Here is a 21,166-nt window from a genome sequence, read left to right on the forward strand (position 1 = left end):
CATGGATTCCATGTCGGAGATAGTGTAGATGCAATGGATGAATCAATGACTAAGGGCCAGATGTATCAAAGGGTTTTGTCCATTCTATGGCTATGGGGAAATGTGTTGATACATATGACCCAAGTCCAGATTCCAGTCACACAATGCCCATTAGACTGAAAGGGCTTGAGTCCCCCCCCGTTGTGTTCCGTAGCCCCGACTGAGGCTATGTGGATTTCTGTACCAGGGAAAGCCTCAGAAAAGTACAGCTGGTGAAGGGTGTATCAGAATAAACATTTTCTTTTCTCCAACAGACAGCTTATCACACTGCTTGCAGTATGCTCAAAAGAGGCGATGGGGGTCCCAGGTAATTCACAAGATCAGGACAAAATTCCCACAGTGGGGCTTCTGATTGTGCAAGTCAGTGTGCTTTACTGATCACCCTATGTTTTAGATAGAGAGAATGCTTGCCCATTAATGCTGGTAAGTGACAGCACATATGCACTTTAAAGGCAATCCTGTCATCTTCCTGTGCTTCCAAGGAAATAAGGCAAACATTCAAAATTGTTCCGATTTGTAGTTGCATTTACGTAGTGCCTACTACTTCTTCTGTGAGGGGTAATAAGCACTAAATAAATGCAAAAAATTGAAGAAAGAGTTTGCTTCATTTTTTAAATGCAACGACTATCCTGCAGTCCAGAGTTTTCAATAGATACCAAGGGACCTGGGTGGTATCTCTGGTTTTGGTTCTTAAAGTGCCAAGAACCGACTAAAACATAAGAATAGGCAAACTAATGTTGGGAAAATAGAGGTGGGGTGGATGGAGAGCAAAGAGGGCCTGTGGGTAGCAGTCTCAATACTCTGGGGCAAATATTCCTGTTACCTGTCATTTTCAATTTGTGCAGTTTTATATTCAGCAAACCCGGGCCAAAGGCATCAGGGTGCTTTACATGAGCACCAGGATACATTACACAAAATCAGATGTGTTTTATGGATGGGGAGATTAAGTGATTTGCCTAGGATCACGGATGTTGAGCTGAAGCTGGGATTCAAACCTCGTTCCCCAATTCCAAAGTTGTCAGCTCAGGACGTTAGGCCACATCAAGTCAGTTAGTATTGGCGTCAGTGGCAGCTGGTGATCTTTGTAAGTGGTGTGGCGTAATACTGCCCAAGAGTTTACCTCATTTATTTCAAAATTTGCCTCACTTATACTCATTCACATTCACATTTAAACCCAGATTAACAATCAATTTGCTCTGGGTTTGTGTTACAAAGGGTGATGCATACCTGCGCAAAATGTTTTTCTTAATTCTGTTTTGCACTGGAAAGTTGCCTTAAAGTAACACAAAACAGTGCACGTCATTGCTTTGTGTCACTCTGCATTAAGGGAGCATGTCATGGGTTGTACACGGGCGTTCCAATGCCACCTCCCATGGCTTTTGATGTAAAACCTTATCTACCTACAATAGCAGAGAGTGCTTTGTGCAGAAAATACATGCCACTTGAAAGCAGGAATTAAAAAGGATAAATGTTTTTATTTTGCCTAACATTTCCCTCTTGAGCTAGAAACACATTTTCTTTTGTTAAAACCTGGAGATTTTGCAGCAAATGATGGACTATGTGTCAAATGCGGCTAAACCATAATTATGAGAAAATTGCCACTGCTACATAATCGCATATTTCCAGTGGCTCTGTTGATAGGACTGGAAGCACAGGCCTACCAAAGCAGGTGTAATACTAGGGATCCTGCCCTGCTGCACTTTGTTGCTTTTTATTGGCTTCAGGGATGCACTGCTGTGCACCCTGCAGCCCCATTTTAGAAGATATACTGTGCTGCATGAGGCATGTGCTGTTTATCTGCTAAATAAAATGGACTGTGCCTCTATTAGGGGATCATAGTGGAACTACGCCCCTCAGACATCTCACAGTCCACCTCTCAGAATGTCCTTGTGTGCCATTTGCTCTATTTTGTTTGGTGGACAGACATTTAACAGACTGAAGTTCTGGATCAGAATGATACTGTGTATAGACAGCACCTGGCACTTCAACCCTAAATGCTTTCTGCCACAGCAGCATGGTTTTCCCCAGATTGCTGTGCCCTTGTGTGTTCTACCTTTTTATCAGGGTTATCATCTCTGCAAGTGGCAGTTGGTGGTTAGAAAACCTTACACCGAAGGGAAAACAGTACCTGCTCCAAATGTAAGACACATTCACATTTCAAAGGATCTAAACCGGTAAGTGTAGTCCTGTGGGTTAACAACCTTCTTCAGAGACATGGTCCAGTTTAGCCTCTATTCCATTGCCCAAAGGTAGTCACCTGGACCTCAGCACTGTTCATAATGCCCTATGTCCCTCTTGTCCGTCTCTCCACATGTTGCTGCCTTCTCTCCCATTCCCTGTCATCCTCCCTTTTCGTTGTTCTCATCCTGCCCCTTTCCACCCCATACATTTCTGAAGTAATGAACATAAAGAAGAAGTTTACAACAAATCGCACTCTGGAAACGAAGAGGGTGTGACAATAAGAGGGTATAAGAAGAGAGGGTAAATGCAGACATTATCACTATATGTCCAAACTCTTGCTAAACTCCTGCACACATGCTGCCAAGTCCATGCATACATAGTGGTGAAACCCATTCACAGACAGAGCAGAGGCCGAACACCCATATTCAGTTTTTCTATTGAGCTGGTGCTGAGTTCCTGCATACATAGTACTGCGAACTTGGGCAGACAGAGCTAAACTCTTCCAAGTATTCAGGCTAGCTCCATGGCTGACAGCGGTGAGCCCCTTTACAGATGTAGATCGAGGAGAGCCAGTTCACAGTCAGAGTTGAGCTCTTTCTGTATTCATTCCTATAATGTAAATACCAATGTTCTGTGGGAACTAAGAAACCAGGACCAGCTAATTTTTTTGTGGGAGTATCACACATCTCTCACCCAGGTTAATCTTCTTGATAGGGAGTGAGGATGAGAATGTGGGAGGGAGGATAACAGTGAGAAAAAAGGGAGTGAGAGAAGTAATTAAAGAGAGAGAGAGGGTGTGAACAAGGTAGATACTAGTGAAAGAGAATCAAGCATGTGTGCAAATGTGGACAGATAGGTGAGAAAGAAATGAGGAGAGTGTGGCTGATATGGAAAAGAACAGAGATGGGATGTGAAACAGGAACAACCAGCGTGAAAAATCTATGAACTACACTACAACAACAATGCTAAGGCAAACCTTATGTTACACTATGTTATATGATGTTATGTGCTGTTGAGGAATGTTATGTTATGTTAAGGGTATTTGTGAAGTGCACAGCTCACCCTGGAGAGTAACCTGGTGCTGAGACAGCAGGGGTTATGTTGGCTGTGACTTCTACTTGTCAAGGTGAAGAGCCATATTTTCAGTTTCTTGCACAGCCCAAGTATTGAAGAGGCAGCTCAATGTGTAGCAGTTTTTAGTGGTGGGTTGTTCCTGACTTTGGGCACGAGGTAGGGGAACGCAGGTTCTTTGCATGTTGAGGATTTGTGTGATTTGTGTGATTCTGGCTGAGCAAAAGTGTCTGGTGAGTGTGTTGCATGTGGGTCAGTGAAAGGGGAGACCATGGAGGTCTTTGTCGGTGCAGAGTCATGTGAACACGGGGGAAAGCTTCAGTGGGAATCTGGCCATTGGGTTTTTTATGGTATGAAGTCTTCTAGCAGTCCGACAGAGTGCATTGCCATAGTGAAGTTTGCTGGTGATGAGGGTCTGGAGGACCATCCTGCATGTGCTGACTGGAAGCCATTTGAAGATTACCTTGAGCATTTGAGAGTATGGAAGCAGGAGGTGGGGACTACATTGATTAAAGCAAACTTTACAACATATTTCTTCCATTTCATTTGCTCCCTTCATAAGAAGTCTACCTTTTCCCTGTGTCACAGGGTAGTGCTGTTTGTGGATGGTGCCAATACCAATCTCCAAAGAATCATTTTTGTCACCAGCATACATTTGTTTTCAGCCAATTAAGCACTGGGTTGGAGTGAAGGTGTTGCACACGTGACAGATTCACTTGGCAGATATTTTTAGAATTGTTAAAGGTGGTCTAGTCAATTTTTACATTGTGTTTCACATGGAGCATCAAACATAAACCCTTCACATACTGAAGTACTTTGGCATTTTATATATTCACTTCCCTGGCATGGTTGAAACATGCAAACCCCATAGTGAGTGAATGGAGGCAGCAGCACCTCCTCAACAATGGCAGAAGAGCGTCTCCCCACTGGCTAAGAACCAGCAGCTGAAAAATGAAACAATATTTTATTATCACTTATTTTTTCAGCTGCCGGCTGAGCCACTGTGTAGGGAGGGGTTCGGGGATGCGATGGGAGGGAGGAGGAATCGAGTGGTATGTGCACTTCTAAGTGTGCATGTCTGTTTTGCTAGCCGTCTTAGGCCAGCAGTTAGGTTTCTCCAACCCAGCTGTATTCCACAGTCGGGTTGAAGAAACAACAAAGACTCCCTGTGCCTGACCAAATATTAAACCACCTCACTCAAGCCAATCCTGCACTGATCTCATGCTTGGTTATAGCATTAGAGCAGCACATGGATTGCACAGGGAGCCTCTGATGCTATTCCCAGTGTCTTCTGGGACGAGGTAGCAGAGGAACATCGAGGCACGAGGCAGCCTGCAGCTTCAGGTAAGTCTTATTTTTTTGTTATTAACCACCCCCCAGTGCTCCCAGGTTCCCCCACATCCGCTCCACCTGCCTCAGCACTTCTTGTTTGTGTCAGCCACCACTGAATTGAGGTGTAAAGTATAAATCTTGTGAGGGCAGCTCAGCTTCAAGAATGCAATAACAGGGATTTCTTGCAGGAGCCTCTGTTATTGCATGTGTGCTAATTGTTAAAATATGCCTTGGTGGCACCACAAACAAAGGGAAGGGCTCCAGTCATGGTTCTCTCAAATCATGGTCCCCTCAGTTAAAAAAGCTCCTTGTAAACCCATGTACTGCTAGATGCACATTCCAGTTTCCTACGAGGGAGCACCAGGGATCTGTTCAGGTGAAGGAACATTTGCTCCGCAGTGTGAGTGAGGTGAAAGGCGTTGTGAACTATGTCAAGATACAGGAATTCTTTGAGAGTAGTGGAGCAAGGTTATGGGCATGCACACACTTTCCCATATGCATGGGTCTGCACTCAGGTCTCCTTCTGGTTCTCTGAATGTAAACATAACAAGAAGTAATGTAATTTTTACATGGATTGAGCTACTTCACTAATATGGCTGCCAGCACTACTTCCCATGATGAATTTTTGTTGCAGTATGCACACATTTTAATCTGAGCATCTTTGTCTAACCTTCTTTAATTTGGAGAGACAGAAACAGTGACTGAGTGCAAGTTTAGCTTAAGTGTAGTTATGTATTTTATTGAATAAATGTAACGCTAACAAATTGGGAACTGGCTAAATAGTTATAATTTACAATATAGCCTCATTGCTCTCACAGCAGTGGTTAGCCATTTTAAAGCAGTATTGCAGGGCCAACAACTGAAAAAAGGTTAATTAACTGTTTGAACACTACCTTAGATGACAGAAAATACCACATTGACAAAGATACACATCCCCATCACAATCGCTGCTCCACATGGATAAGAACATTGAAGATTATTGAGACGTCATTACATCTTTGAGTAGAAATGCATCTATTACACATTTTGGTGCTTTTATTACATAAAAAGCAGTGGTGTTAAGCCCAAATATTTTTGAGGAATTGTGAAATATGGAAAATATTCCATGGTTACAGGTTTCACATTGTCCAGCCTACTAGGATTATGCAGCTTGGAGGACCAGGGTATTCGAAATGATGCAAGAAAAAATAAAAATTATCGGGCCCTTTATCTGGAGATTAGGGGTGGGTGGAATTTGCGTAATTGGTTACGCAAATCTCCGCGAAACGGTAAAAAATCTCAGCGAACACGCAGAAATTCCGCGAACACGTGGAATTGCTTGTTTGCTATGCTTTTTTACTGTTCACAAACGCTGTTTGCGTGCTCGGGGAGAAATATCTCGCGAACACGCATTTGAGAACGCGAACAAGCATAAAATTTCGCAAAGTCGCGGAATGCAGAACTTTTGGCAATTTCGCGTTCTCCGCGGAACGCAAAATTACCCAAGTTCCGCAAATTCCACGAGCGGAACGGAATTTACCACCCAGGCCTACTGGAGATATTATTTTCATCGGTTTGAGCTGGAAACAACAATTTTTGTAAAATCAGCATATTTTGGAAATTACGTAGCTAATTCAGTAAATACATAATTATGCTGTAAACTCTGCAACTGCAGAGTCACATAAATCCACTGATCTCACCATTGCCTATAGTTTTATCAAGAAAGTATCTGTAACAATTAATTAAAGCCTCAACATTTTAATTCCCGTCACTGCCTGGTTGATACCTGCACTTTGAATAAAACAACTTGTAATACAAAGCATACATAACAAGTACCTTATCATTTCATTGTGGGATTCTGGTGACATTTACAAACTACAGGACTAAAGATATCACCAGAACCCCTCAATGGTAATATTAGACCAAATTATGCAGTAAATAGTTAAGCATGCTCTGTGTGTACTTAACTTTAAACCATTGTGTAAGTGTGCAAGTAGGTAAACCTCAACCTTAAACAAGAGACAAATCATTGAGATGGTAACCATGTATATGTCATAAATTCCAAAATAATTTTCATTTGGTCCGCTCACTAGACACCATGAGTACCATGAGTGGCCAAATGGCTAAGTTAAAACATCAACAGATCATGAGTGTTCACAAGGAGTGGTGAAATTGGATGTTTGAAGCTTTCTTGAAAGTTTGATTCATCAACTAAGGAAGGAATTGTGGTCTAATGCCTAATCTGTGGATCTGAGGGCCTGATTTGAATCCAGCTTGGCATTGACTGAAAATTGTGCAGGTGTGGGAAATCACTTAATCACAATGTAGCTAAAAGTAAATATGTGAGATACTAGTGTGAGTGTTGGTGTAACAAAAAGATATAAGCCATCACTTGATGAATACTATCTTGCATTATTTTCCATCATCTCCCCTAATGTGCAATGCACTGTGGCTCTGGGGTTAGGTCTATGGTATAGAAATACCAACACACAAATGCTTTTAAATTGTGAACAGGTACCCAGCTTATTATTCACTGGGGATGCCCCTTCCTTTTGATCTTCTGGTGAGCCCTCTTATCTTGTCAGTCAGGTAGAAGCCCTCCATGATTTTCTTTTTCCCGGTTTATTCTTCTCACCTCAAGTCTACTTCTCAATGTCTGCGGTTGCACTTTCTTGGGCACATTGGGAGATTTGCCCCACACACATCTTCTTGTTCCCTGGAAGCCTGTCATCATTATGCAGTTCATGCTACTTTTAATCAGAAAATACACTTTTCCAGTAACCCTTCAGTGCTTTCATTTCTGACATGCACAGGACTCGCTTGGTACCAACCATCATGCAGACATTTGATGCTCGCAGGTCTGGTGCACACTCTCTGAACTCCAGAAGTGCTCGGTGTCTCAGGGATCTGCATTAATGTGCTACTGCAGGAAAGAACAGGCATGAGCATATGTCTTTTGTATGAGCTTAGTGCATTAAAACCAAACCTATTGGCCTTCCAAACGTGTATTTTAATGCTTTCTTGGTTCCCAGTGTGCGAAATGGCAGCCTCACAAACACCGTTTAGTTCTACCAACCCCAGCTACCAAACGTTTGGTTCAAGTTGCGCCCCCGCTAGATTCCTTGCTATTGAATACTCCTCTCATGTTTGATGGAAGTGCTCAGTCTACTGCCACATTTTAAGCACTGGGGCTACAAACTAAAACATTGTCACTCTGACATGATAAACTTTGAGACTAGCTTTCGATTCCAGGGTTTTGCAAATCAAATAGTTCATTTTAACGATTTGTTCCCAAACAACTAGCTCTCTATTTTCATTTATAATAATGTTTCTGTTTATTTAGGTGTTTGGTTGGTGTATTTTCTTGAGCAGGCATGGAAAAGATATCTCAGTTTAGTTCAGAAATTGTGAAATTCTGATGCAGTTTCCGTATAAATGGCTTGCAGAACTAAAAATAATTTGTTTGCCCTCAACACTTACTCAAGTTCTTAAACTCGGTGCAATCCTGTAATCAGAATTGAAGATTTTTAATTTTAAAAAGTCACACTCAGGTATAGAAGTATGTAGTAGCACACATGATGTTTGTATAACTAATTATTTTTTTTTTATTTAAATGGCTTTATTTCGACATATAGAATATCTTTAAAAGCATACATACAAGTAAAATTCATTTCAAAGCATTTAAAGATAAAAACGTATTTTAAAAAAAAAAAAACCCTTGCATGATCTAAGTCTGCAATTTTTACTATTATTTTTTTTTATTTTAGGGGAAGAATATTTAAATTACCTAAAATAGGCATGGTTATAGAACAGGCCGTAAAAATAAAAACATAATTAAACAATTTGTCTAAGTCTTTTTGACCGAATCCGCCATGCCCACCCAAGATACTTCGAGGTGGCGCATGCATAAAAAGTGCGAGTGTCTGAAACAAGAATCCTTAGTGCCTCATTGCAATGTCTAGTTCCCAGTGTACGACACAGGGGTTTTAACCATTTCATCCTTGGAACTTTATAGGCAGGGCACTCAAATAAAAAGTGAGGGACAGATTCATGGCGCTGTGGGCAGAAGGGACACCATGGAGCAGTCTGGTAGGGAATTTTCCAGTGGCTAGTAAGATCCTTTACAGGGAGAAGACCAATTCTAAATTTAAAATACAGGGATCTTTCCCAAGGGGCTGAGATTATGTCCAGATACAGTTCTCTAATGGGGACATCTTTGGACTCCATAAAATTTCTGGTCGACTTACAGATCGAGGCAGAAGAGTTCCTTCTACTTACCACCCAATTCCAATAAAGCTGTTTTATCGTTGATTTGGGCGGGGCTGACTGTTGGTGCCATGCTTCTTCCAGCCCCAGATTGGTGAGTAGTGCTTTAATATCCGTTAGCCACTTTATTTTCGCCCAACCTGTCGATCTCATTATCTCCCGCAGGCCATCCGCATAACTTGAGAGCTCAGGGACTCTCCAGATGCGGGCCCACAAAAGCAAAGGGCGTAGCTTTGCTAGATCTTCAATCGCTAACTAATTGATTACTGCCTCTGCTGTAAAGCGTGCTTGTCACATGTCCGAATGCCGTCAGCCTGACTCACACTTGCAACCTTCTGTTGTGAGAAAACGTGTACCGTTAGTTCTTATAATAATAACATGTTTTAATTAGAGTGCTTTTTAGACTCCCACAGCAAAATCAGGGGCTATATAAAAATAAAGGTAAGGATGCTGAAAGGATAATGAGACAAACTTTAATGGCCAGCGTGAGCTGTCAAGCACCTTACTGAAACAACAAGCGTCTAAGAACATTTTGCCCCTGATTCTGAGTTTGTGGGAGGTTTCTGACCCCTGCACTAACCTCTGTTTCCTCAGAGGTTGGAATTCCAAATTGGATGGTATATAACACACTCGGTAACCTCCGGGTGCTTTATAACTATACCCTTTGTTACATTGGAATATGGTTTGGTATTTGCCTAGACATATGAATTTTGGTGCAGTAAACACGCAAAATAAGCATGTTATTCCCCTACAATTTGAAATAGATCCATTTATTGCACTCAAATAATTCTGAACCCTTATGCAACAGATAAATCCGGGTGCAATAAGTAGCATCATCAATCTAACAAACTTGGAATCATGCCCATTGATTACAATTTGGGGACAAGTTGGCTGCATGCACACCTTCCTGCATACCATTTATACATGTGCTATACAGATATCCTCGCACACCAAGTCAAATCATATGGAGTTTCTGGGACAATATTTTCACAAGATACCTCAAAGTAACAGAAGATGCAAGCCTTGACAAAAAAAAGTACTGAAAGCACATAAAGAATACACATGGGCACGGCATCAAGGAGCAAAGATCAAACCTTATTCATAAACATATACGTACCTAATAACTAATTACTAAATGATAAATATGATCCACACCCTACTGAATGTTCACAAAAACGGATATTTCACTGATACAATAAGCTAACACTTGAAAATGCTCAAAACTGAGCAATAAATATCATGAAATAATACAGCGCTCCTAAAAGAAAATATGCATATCTACTGACCACAATCAAAATAAAGGGCCTTATTTCGATTTTGGCGGTCAGGATACTCAATCAAAAATGTGGCAGGTGTCCCGTCACATGTATTGCAAGTGCATTACAGTCAACAATACTCCAATGACAGACAAGGTGTCTTCCATGAAGTTTTGTGATAACCCTGCCCATCAAACTCTAAGGCCCAAAGTACAACACTTAAACAATTACAAAGGTAAAAACCCGCCATATTGCATTATTTTAGTACATGACAAAAATATCACATTCAGTACGTCGCCCTAACCTCAATCTCTCAAATTAAGTCCAGGTAAATCTAGTTAAATAGAGGTAGGGATAAGAATAATAATTGTATACTTATCGTTTTGATGTAATGGTAGGCGATCTAGTGAATGCAGTATTATTTTTAACCTCAATGTCATATAACAAAAGCGGCCATTGGGGAAGAAAATATCTGGAAAAAGTATTCTACGCTGAAAGATTGTAGCAGCAATGCATCTTTCATCAAATTCTTATGACCAGGCACGGCCCGTGACGGGCGTGCCACTGTGCAGTGACGTGGGTCGGGGGAGGGCAGCCGCACCGGTAGTGGGAGTACCGGCAGGGCGGTGACGTGGGGAGGGGGAGGGGCAGGGTAAGGGCTAGTAATGTATGGAATCTCGACCTTAACAGGTAAGTAAACATAACAATAAATAAAACAAATTTCATTGCGCGCACTGCATCACAAAATGCAATGCAGTTCGCGCAACAAAATTCATTTTATTTATTTTTATGTTTCCTTACCTGTTAAGGTCCGGTTTCCATACATTACTAGCCCCCACCCTGCCCCTCCCCCTCCCCACGTCACCGCCTGGCCAGTACTCCCACTACCGGCCGCTGCTGGGGGAGGGGCAGGGTGGGGTGTTGTAAAATGCGGGAAAGGGACGATTTAAGGTAAGTACCGGAAAGAAAAAAAAAAAACTTTGCTGCGCGTGCTGCATCACATTTGGCGATGCAGCGCGCGCAACAATTTATTTTTTTTTGTTTGGCATTTTACAACACCCCACCCTGCCCCTGCCCCGCCCCACGTCAACGCCCGGGGGAACGCCCATCACGGGCCGTGCCTGCTTATGACTGGACATGCATGGCACCAGGCATTCCCACTGTTGTCAGTCTCTACAGCACCCACCCATCAGGTACACACTCTTTCACAGCTGATGGCCCTTATTGGTCCACTCCAGACTCAGGAAACTCTTGTAATGCAGAGCTTTGTACATGACGGAAGCGAGACATACCGGCCAAGCGCATGCAACATAACAGGTTGCAGGCAGTCAGTGACAGACTGTTATCTTCCATATGCAACTGTATAAACCTTCAATGATTCATTAATCGGACACCCAAAAACTGCAAAGCAGGTCTGATACTATGCGATGATAATATTTTTGTGCAACGCCGTTGTCATTACTTTTCTTAAATGTGAAACTTTCCCCAAGTGAATTTCCAGTTGCTTGTTCTAGCTGAACCAAGTGTTGGTTTCACTCTGTGACACAATTATTCAATCTATGTTCTTGAGGGAAAGGAAATTCTGAAGAGAATCTGAATCATAACATATTCTATTCTAACTTGAAATCTGTTTCATTATCTGTGCTATGTTAATTATTTTATTGGAACAAACGTGGTAAACATATGGGTATGACTTTTTAGAAGCAGTAGGAAATTCGTTCTACATCAATTAGCATTGTAAAATCAATGCTTGAGAATTATATGAATGTATCCAGTAACGGACGATAAAGTTTAGATGGCAGTGTAAACAGCTAATAGAAATTCCTTTTTACATTTTTGGAAAATGCTTTTTTTGTTTTTAACAGTCCTCATGCATGTAGTTCCTTTTTCAATGATCTCAGATATTAACAAACACTATTTTTAAATTTAGTTGTTGAATTTTCTTCTTATACTTCCCCTTTTTATATATGTGCATACTGCTATGAATTGTTTCTTTTCAGTACTTGGTTTTAAAGACTCTGGGATATTCACAAGGACACAACTTCGAATTATCCCCACCGTAACGCAACAAATGCGAAGATAGATTTAACACCCCATTCACAAGCTGGTGCAAACTGCAGACATCGCCAGTATTCCCGCGATAATTTCCCCAAAATGTATCCCCACGGTGGACACCAACAACTAACCCTAATGAGATGCAGAGTGGGCGTTCCCGTGCAAAAGCAAATGAAGAAACCACAACACCACATTCACAACGAACTGCCAGATCTGCGAAGCAAAACAAAAACATGCGATAAGCCGCGGTAGCAGCAGGGAATTAACACCTGCCTTCTGCTGGTGTTAAGAAGGACGACTACCTGCAGCATGAAAGGGAGCCCAGGCAAGAGCCACTCGTGAAGACCCACAGATCCCATGAAGACAATGATCATGCAACACGGATACCCATGAGGGCCACAACACCCCCCGCAACCACCCCAGGACCCCCCGGTCCCTTCCCGCGGACATACAAATACCACGCACGCCACAAGATCCACAACAAGTGCACGATGACGCACAGTGCCTAAATAAATACACACATGTGTGGCCAGAAGAACGAGAAACAGACACACAGCAGTAACAACCAAAACCTTATTGAAACACAACACAAAACTGCAATGTGGAAGACTCCTGTCGGGTCCACCAGGGACAATCTCTACGACACAGCCTGGAAGAGGAAGCACAAAATCAGGACGTGTGTCGTGCGCACATCAAAGGAGTGAGACACAGAGAAATAGAGAAGGAAAGTGAGCCACAGAGAGAAAGAGAGGGACGGGAAGGAAGGGAGAGAGAGAGAGAGGGAAGTGAGATAGAGTGTGAGAGAGAGAGAGAGAGAGAGAGAGAAAGAGAGAGAGAGAGGGGGAAGGGAGATAGAGTGTCAGAGAGAGAGAGGGAAGGGAGATAGAGTGAGAGAGAGGGAAGGGAGATAGAGTGAGTTAGATAGAGGGAAGGTAGATAGTGTAAGTGAGAGAGAGGGAAGGGAAATAGAGTAAGAGAGAGAGAGGGGAGAGATATAGTGTGAGGGAGAGAGAGAGGGAAGGGAGATAGAGTGAGAGAGAGAAAGGAAAGGGAGATAGAGAGAGACAGAGAGGGAAGGGAGATAGAGTGAGAGAGAGAAAGGGAAGGGAGATAGAGTGAGAGAGAGAGGGAAGGGAGATAGAGTGAGAGAGAGAAAGGGAAGGAAGATGGAGTGAGAGAGAAGGGAGAGAGAGAAACCGCCACCCCTGCGCACAAAGACCCCACTGCTCACCAGCTGCCACCGGTGTTTCCATCAGTAGGCACACCGCATGCCTGTGCAAGCTCCAAGCCCCTGTCTTGCCACCTTGGCATGGTCCACATCATGCGGGTCCACCCCGCGGCCCAGTATGTCCCACACGTGACGCTAAGTCCTGAGTCATCAATGGCGGAGATCACATTAGTGCACACATCATCATCGCAGGCTGCACACCCGCACAGCAATTACGTGTGCCACCAACCCTGTGCTACGCCAGTCAGCGCCCCGTGGTGGTTGACCTGTGTTGGCCGCAAGGCCTCGGGTGCCACTATCCCTATGCTACACCAGTCAGCGCCACGTGGTGGTAGGCCCTTGTCTGGCGCAAGGCCTCAGTGCCACCAACCCTGTGCGCAGCAAATCATGGACCCTTAATGATTGAGCACCGTGGAGCGTCCATCATCCAGTCATCACCAGCAGAGGGAAATGTGACGTTGTTGGCCCCTTATATTAGCGGACTTGCATGGCCTGTGCCGGATGGGTGTAGTGTGTGTGCAGACCTGCCCTCATAGAGTGGCTGTGACATGCTGACAACTAGACCAGTGACCTGCACACCACCAGCGAGTATGCCTGCGACAGGTAGCTATGTGGGCCACCCCTTGGAGCGTCAGCGGAGGGGTCCGGCCTGGCTTACGCCGGACCAGTGCAGGGCTTGCAACAATGACTCGGGGGCTCTGGGTGTGGTACAGTCCATGTCCAGACAAGGAAGTGACTAATGCGTGTGTCCCTGTTGTAATGTCAACGGCACCCAGGACACAATTGGCAATGTTTATTATAAACAATGGTTCTGTCAGGTGCCTAAGATAATTATTCCAAACACATATACATCTTTCTCAGGTTATTTTATGATAGATTGTCAAATACTTTGGTCAGTCTTCTAATGAAAGCCTAGTAAAACAGCAAATCCCAAACAAAGAGGACAGAGTGAAAATATCTTTTTAATCAATGAATTATTCTCATTCATGAACAATCTATTTATAATGCATGTAGATTAACCATTGAGACAAAAATTACTTCATTAAAGGCGGCGCATATAGAAACAGTGCGTGCATTGTGACATAAAGTGCATACGTGCGTAAAGTGAGTTTTATAAAAGTGAGTGATTGTGAGGGGGAGAGGGAAGGAAAAACTTGCAAGGCCAGTTTCAGTATTGTTAATTGTAATGTATTCAGTACGCCACTACACAGCCTTAATAACTGAATATCTTATACTGGTCCAGTAGTTATCGTCGACGTTTCGACCCTTGGACGCCTTGATTATGGGTCTGGGGCGGGTCCTCTTCAGGACAGGGGCAGGTGGGGTAGTGGATTCACGCCTGTTGGTCAAAGAGATATGCCATCAGGTAGGGATTTGTGTGAAATTAATAAATGAATTAAAATCAATCATATAATCAAACGCATGCGGGGTAAAGTCAGGTTACTGACTTACTGTGTGAACAAATCTCACCCGTGAGATTTGTTCACACAGTAAGACAGTCACCCGTGAGATTTTTTGTTCACACAGTAAGTCAGTAACCTGACTTTACCCCGCATGCGTTTGCATTACTCGAGGTGCATTTCCTTCGGGATTTCGCACTAACAGCCAACTTCACCCCCTGTGTTACAGATTGCTAGAAGCATTGCGGCTGGGATTTCATATAAGTATTGCCCCTGATAGAAAAGGGTTGTATGATTTTCATATACTGGACCCATGATGAAGTTTGTACAGAATCACACTCGTTTCAAGTACCTCGGTGAGTCATAACAGAGTGCTACTCCTATTCGGTTGATTGAACACCCCATGAGCAACTAATGTTTTGAATTGTCCATACTGTAGCATACCCCTTCTCATGCATAACCTTACTTAACTTAACAGAATCACAGAATATAGGAACCAGATGGCCTATTCCAAAGGGTGACAATTCTGAAAACCTTCAAGGTCCGTAATCATGAAGGACCTTTAGGTGAGTGCAGCAATAATCACAGTGCTCACGCTATTTTAATTGATTTTAATTCATTTATTAATTTCACGCAAATCCCTACCTGATGGCATATCTCTTTGACCAACAGGCGCGAATCCACTACCCCACCTGCCCCAGTCCTGAAGAAGACCCGCCCCAGACCCATAATCAAGGCGTCCAAGGGTCGAAACGTCGACGATAACTACTGGACCAGTATAAGATATTCAGTTATTAAGGCCGTGTAGTGGCGTACTGAATACATTACAATTAACAATACTGAAACTGGCCTTGCAAGTTTTTCCTTCCCTCTCCCCCTCTCAATCACTCACTTTTATAAAACTCACTTTACGCACGTATGCACTTTATGTCACAATGCACGCACTGTTTCTATATGCGCCGCCTTTAATGAAATTATTTTTGTCTCAATGATTAATCTACATGCATTATAAATAGAGTGTTCATGAATGAGAATAATTCATTGATTAAAAAGATATTTTCACTCTGTCCTCTTTGTTTGGGATTTTCTGTTTTTCTAGGCTTTCATTAGATGACTGACCAAAGTATTTGACAATCTATCATAAAATAACCTGAGAAAGATGTATATGTGTTTTGGAATAATTATCTTAGGCACCCGACAGAACCATTGTTTATAATAAACTACTCCACCCAGGTTCTGAAGGATACTGGGTTACCCCGTAGCGATTTACAACAATAGGCAATGTAGCACAAGGTGACAGGCATCCCACTATATGAGCATCATTGACGTAGGTGAAATCACTGTCCCCACACATTCATGCGGGAATGATGAAAGACATGACACAGCAGTGCATAACTGGATGTTTATTGCACATCCAGTGGAGTGTTGCAGCTGGAGCGGTACAGGGTCATGCCAAGCACACCACACAATATGGGCCAGTGGAAGGCCAGCCGGAGTCCATCTGGGGATGATAGGTACTGGGGAAGAGAAAGGGAACAGTCCGCAGTCTGGTTGCCATGTCATTGGTCATCAAACAGGAGATGGCAGTCCATGTCACGGTCCAAGTTGAGTGCAGCGGAGTGTATTGGGGTCAGTGGGAGGTCATGAGACCATGTGCGACACCAAGCAGTAAACAGGCCAGGTGGCGGAGATGAATGCTACTGCCTCCTTCTGACATCAATACCAGCCACGTCCTCGTATGTGTGCTCTGCCCCAACTGTGGGTGTTGCAGTACCGACTGCGGCACTGTGTGTCACTGACACATCAGGGGCCAGAGGAGGATTGTCAGCAGCACTCTGTGGCAGTGGCACATCAGGTTCCGGAGTGGATACGCCTGCCACACTGTGAGGCACTGACACACCAGGGGGTGGATATGTGGACAGTGTGGGGGCAGCAGCATTCATCAGCGCCACGCCTTGTGGCAGCAATGCCATGCTGCAAGGCATGGTAGATCCCAGCTACATTTTACTGATGTGCAGTGGTGGCTGCCATCCTTTCCGCTTCCATCTGCACCATGTCCTCCATGAGCCTCCGCATGTGTTCCAGCTCACGACTGGAATCGCTGGAGTCAGTCTGAGCAGACAGGTGTTCTTCTCTCCGCATCATGACTCCAGCAATGTCAGTCAGGGCTCCTTGAAAACAATGGAGTGGGTGTCCTTTAGGGACTGGAGCTGGTCCCTGATGGGACCTAGACACCCATGGATGGTGTCCATTTTGGCAGCCAAGTGGCCAAACCCCACCAGCACTTGCTCTGCCGTCTCCCTCTGGCCCTCCAGCACCGGCGATGGAAGGCCATGGTTTTTCCTGGGGGTCTTGGGAGAGTGCCAGGGCTGTGGGTGCCACCTGCTGGGTGCTTTGGGTAGTGGGTGGAGTCTCCTCGATGTAGCTGGGCTGCCCTGATCATAGAGGTGAGTTGAGTACAATGTCCATGATGTTTTGGAGGTTTTGGACGTTGTCCTCCTCGTCATCAGTGAAGAGTGGCTGGGACTGCTCTGCAGGGAGGGTTGACGGTGCCCCTGCGATGTGAAGGGGAGATGGTGTATTATAATGTATCCACATGTATGTAGCCACATGGTACAAGTTGACATTTATACAGCATGTCATTGTACATTGTGACAGTGTGTGGATCAGAGCCATGACCCAGAGTCATTGTGGGTGTGCCCTGCTTGATTGTGCATGTGTGCCATTGTGGCCCTCTCCACCCGTCCCCCCAATACCTAGTGGTCACTCACTTTGTTGTGGTTGTGTTGTGTCCTGTCGAACAGTGTCCGGTCCCCCGACTCCGGCCACAGTCCCCACACTGATGACTGTTGACACCAGCTCCTCCATGTCATACAGCACGAGCTGTGGCAGTGGACCCTCACCTTCAGTCTGCATTACTGTCTTCTGGTTGGCTGCGAGTTTCTCCTTGGTCATTCGCTTGATGTCAATTCATCACTTCTTGGCCTCGTCCATTGACCTCCTGTGCTCTCTGACGGCATTCACCTTGTCCACGATGTTCCGCATTATCCCATTTTTTGTTCCAAATGACACGTTGGAGGTGATGAACAGTTATTGATGGTGCTCCATCACCTCCGTGACGAGGATCATGTGTTCCTGCGGATTGAACTTCGTCTTCCTCTTCTTCTTGTCCTTGCCCTTCCCTGTCCCCGAGGTTCCAGGCTGGTCGTCCTGGGTTCTTGTGGGGTTGCGCTCGTCCTCTGCGCCTGCTCCGGCTGCCTCAATGGTGCTTGGATGTTGTTCAGTTTGTGTTTGTGTGTTTTTCTTACTTTTATTTTTATTTTTCCTGCCTGCCATGTGTGTGTTGCAGGCCAAACGCTGCTTATCGCTGATTTCCTCATTGCGCTTTGACCCACCGAATGTTTTTTCGCGTTGGGGTTTGTGTTTTTATCGCCATTGGGGTGGTTGTAGCGCAGACATTGGCTGCGGTTTCGGCAGACTATAACATGCTACCACCTTATTGTGAATTCCACGTTGACACAAGGTTATTTTCCCTCAATCGGCTGCGATGTGTAAAGGTGCTTTCGCTTTTTTTAGTGATGTTTAGCACATGTTCTTGAGAATATACCCTTTAGGGGCATATTTTCAAGCCCCCATCGCCACCACAACGTCACTTTCAGTTGTGGCGATAGGGGCTTACCCCTATTCACAAGGCAGCTTTAGGCTCCGTTAAGTGGCTTAACGTGGCTTAATCTGCCTTGTGAATAGGGCCTCATCACGCTGTTTTTAGCGTGAAAGGGGCGTGCAGAGGGTTTTGCAGTGGGCGTTCCATCGCAACACCCATTGAGTTTGACGCTACCTCCTATTCACAAGGGCAGCGTAAATAGGATGTAGCACCAAACTTAAGACCAGGAAAAATCTAGTCTTAAGGTGGCGAAATAAGGAGAAATGCTTTATTTATGCATGAAGCAGCACACATGTAAGTTGGAAACTGGCATTTAAGGTTTGTTTATGTGCAGGAAGGGACACCTTCCTGTACATAACAAACCTCCCTACTTGCAGACACCCTTGCACTCTGGTGCAAGGATGTCTGCGTTGGCGCTAAGTTGTGAAACTTAGCCACATCGCAGGAGGAAACGCGAGGCTGCATCATATCCTTGAGAATAGAGTGCAGCCTTGCGTTTCTGAAGTGGCGAAGAAAGGCGTTAAGCCAAGAATGCTAACGCCTCTCTCCGCCACTTCCTTGAGAATATGGCCCATTGTCTTGAAGACCAAGTATAATCTTTTTAGATTAGGCAAAACGCGAGGCCCATTTGAGGCTATCTTTGGAAAGTGATTCAAGTTGTTACAGTTATTTACAATAATACATATATGCTAGGCATCAATCCATCACCACATCATCTTACTTAACAATGAATCGTTAATTTGATTTGTAATGCAACTATTCAATTAAACTAACTTTGTTGCCTGTGCTACGCCAACCTCCATATCATTGATGGCATTTTCTTTCTATTGATGTAATCTCCCAAATCCTAATCAAGTTCTTGCAAACATTTGTTTATCAAAATGTAAGTGAAATCTTAATGGTGAAAATCTGTATATCGTCCATTGGCAAAGGTAGTCTTAAGAATTGGCAGATCAATCAACTATGTGAACAAATGGGCATGAATATCCTTATCTGCAAAGAGCTAGGTTTTCCTTGGGTCCAAAATGTTTTCTCTTTTTTCCTCATAAATTTAGCACAAATAGATTTTCAAATAGGATTTTCTATCGAATTTTAATTCCATAATACTCACTCCAAGATGCCTAAAATCACCTAATCCTAACATCCAGCGTACGAATCTCGATAGAAATCTGATGATTAAGTCAAATTTTTCTCCAAAGAATCATCATGTGTTGAGCTTACTTCAGCTGTTAAAAACACTTAAAGTTAGGTCCACCAATTTCCTCAAGGTAAGGTAGCATTCCAACTTCCAGATTCCTGGGATTCTGCCTGTGTTTCACTTTCTGTTGATTCCTCAGTTAGCAATTTCACTCTGAAAATCAATGGCATGCAACTCCATTGCCCATTTAGCCAGGCTGAAAACGAAAACGATCAAACTTGTTTTTCAGATTCACCATGCTCCATAATGAAGGTGGTAAGTATTTCTTGTCTAGGATAATAACTTGCAAAGGAGTAAGTCAGGTGATGAGGTGGGCATCATGCACTGCATGTTGCCCACCTCCCCACTCACACAATCTGCTTATCTCCACTGAATTTCACTATGACTGCTCCAGTCGTGCAACATCCTGATTAGTACTCATATAAATTAATTACATAGCTTGTATTTTACACTTGCTGAGACTGTGAAAAAATCTTTGTAAGATAATAAAAATGATCTTGTTTTCTGCTATTTGGCTAACTGGACACTTCTTCACAAACACAGTTAAAAATAACAACTTAGGACCTGAAGTACAAAGCCATTTTGCAGTCCCAAAGCCTGCGATTTGCAAAATCACAAGGTTTTCAAATGCAAAATGTTTTTTTTGGTACGTATCAAACCCATTTTCCGAATTTGTAACATGACACCAAGTTGCAAAATGGGTTTAGTACCCACAATGAAACACTGTTTAGAATGGGTGTGTTTAAGGCGTCCCTGCCAAATAGTGAATAGTTAAAATATGTATCAATGTTTCGCAAATGTAATCCTGTCAAAAAACATGTACACTTTACAGGCACCTCAAAGGAGATGTCAACCTAGTCACATTTGAGAAGATGCCCCCAGGGAACCTTTTCAGTTTGTGAAAAAGGTTTGTTAGAGATTAGGCAGTAGTCCATGGTATCACAACTAACTCTCAATTAAATAAACAAAACAAAAAAAGCTTTTCTTTCTAAATACAGACTTATTTTCTTTAAGGATATCGAGATTCAGTGAAAAAATGAAAAGGTGGACCTTATATAAAATTAGAACAAACATAGTGGTCTGCTGAATCCAGCCGGTCACCATCTCTGTAAAGGCATCCAATCGTTCTAACATACAATTTACAATGTTTTTTATTAATATTGATTAGGTATTTTGGATTGCAATTCACTATGGTTAGGAGTTTTGTGAACCAACCTATTGGTACATAGGTCAGGTAGCAAAATTCCTTTCCATTCGAAAAATGTCTGTGCACGATTTTGCAACCACTTTTTGCAAATGGAAATTTCGTATTTCAGGCCCTTAGTCTATAAGTAATGTAAAGTAATCTGCAGCAGGACATCCAACTGTGACCGGGTCAAAAACGCAACACTGCATGATGGACGAAGGTGAAGATCAGCTAGCACTTTAAAAAAAAATAATGGATTCGGACTGACAGTAAAGACATGAAAAAGAGTAAAATGTCAATTGACATAATTA

The 21,166-nt window shown here is 43.4% G+C and overlaps 1 protein-coding gene across 1 annotated transcript in view; it reads left to right on the forward strand.

Moving 5' to 3' along the window:
- LOC144820016 (polypeptide N-acetylgalactosaminyltransferase-like 6) overlaps positions 1–21,166 on the forward strand; it is a 607,986-nt gene that overhangs the window by 68,317 nt on the left and 518,503 nt on the right. The gene's annotated exons all lie outside the window — the stretch shown is intronic.

Source organism: Lissotriton helveticus, chromosome 2_1 (assembly GCF_964261635.1).
Source record: "Lissotriton helveticus chromosome 2_1, aLisHel1.1, whole genome shotgun sequence".
Taxonomy (NCBI): Eukaryota; Metazoa; Chordata; class Amphibia; order Caudata; family Salamandridae; genus Lissotriton; species Lissotriton helveticus.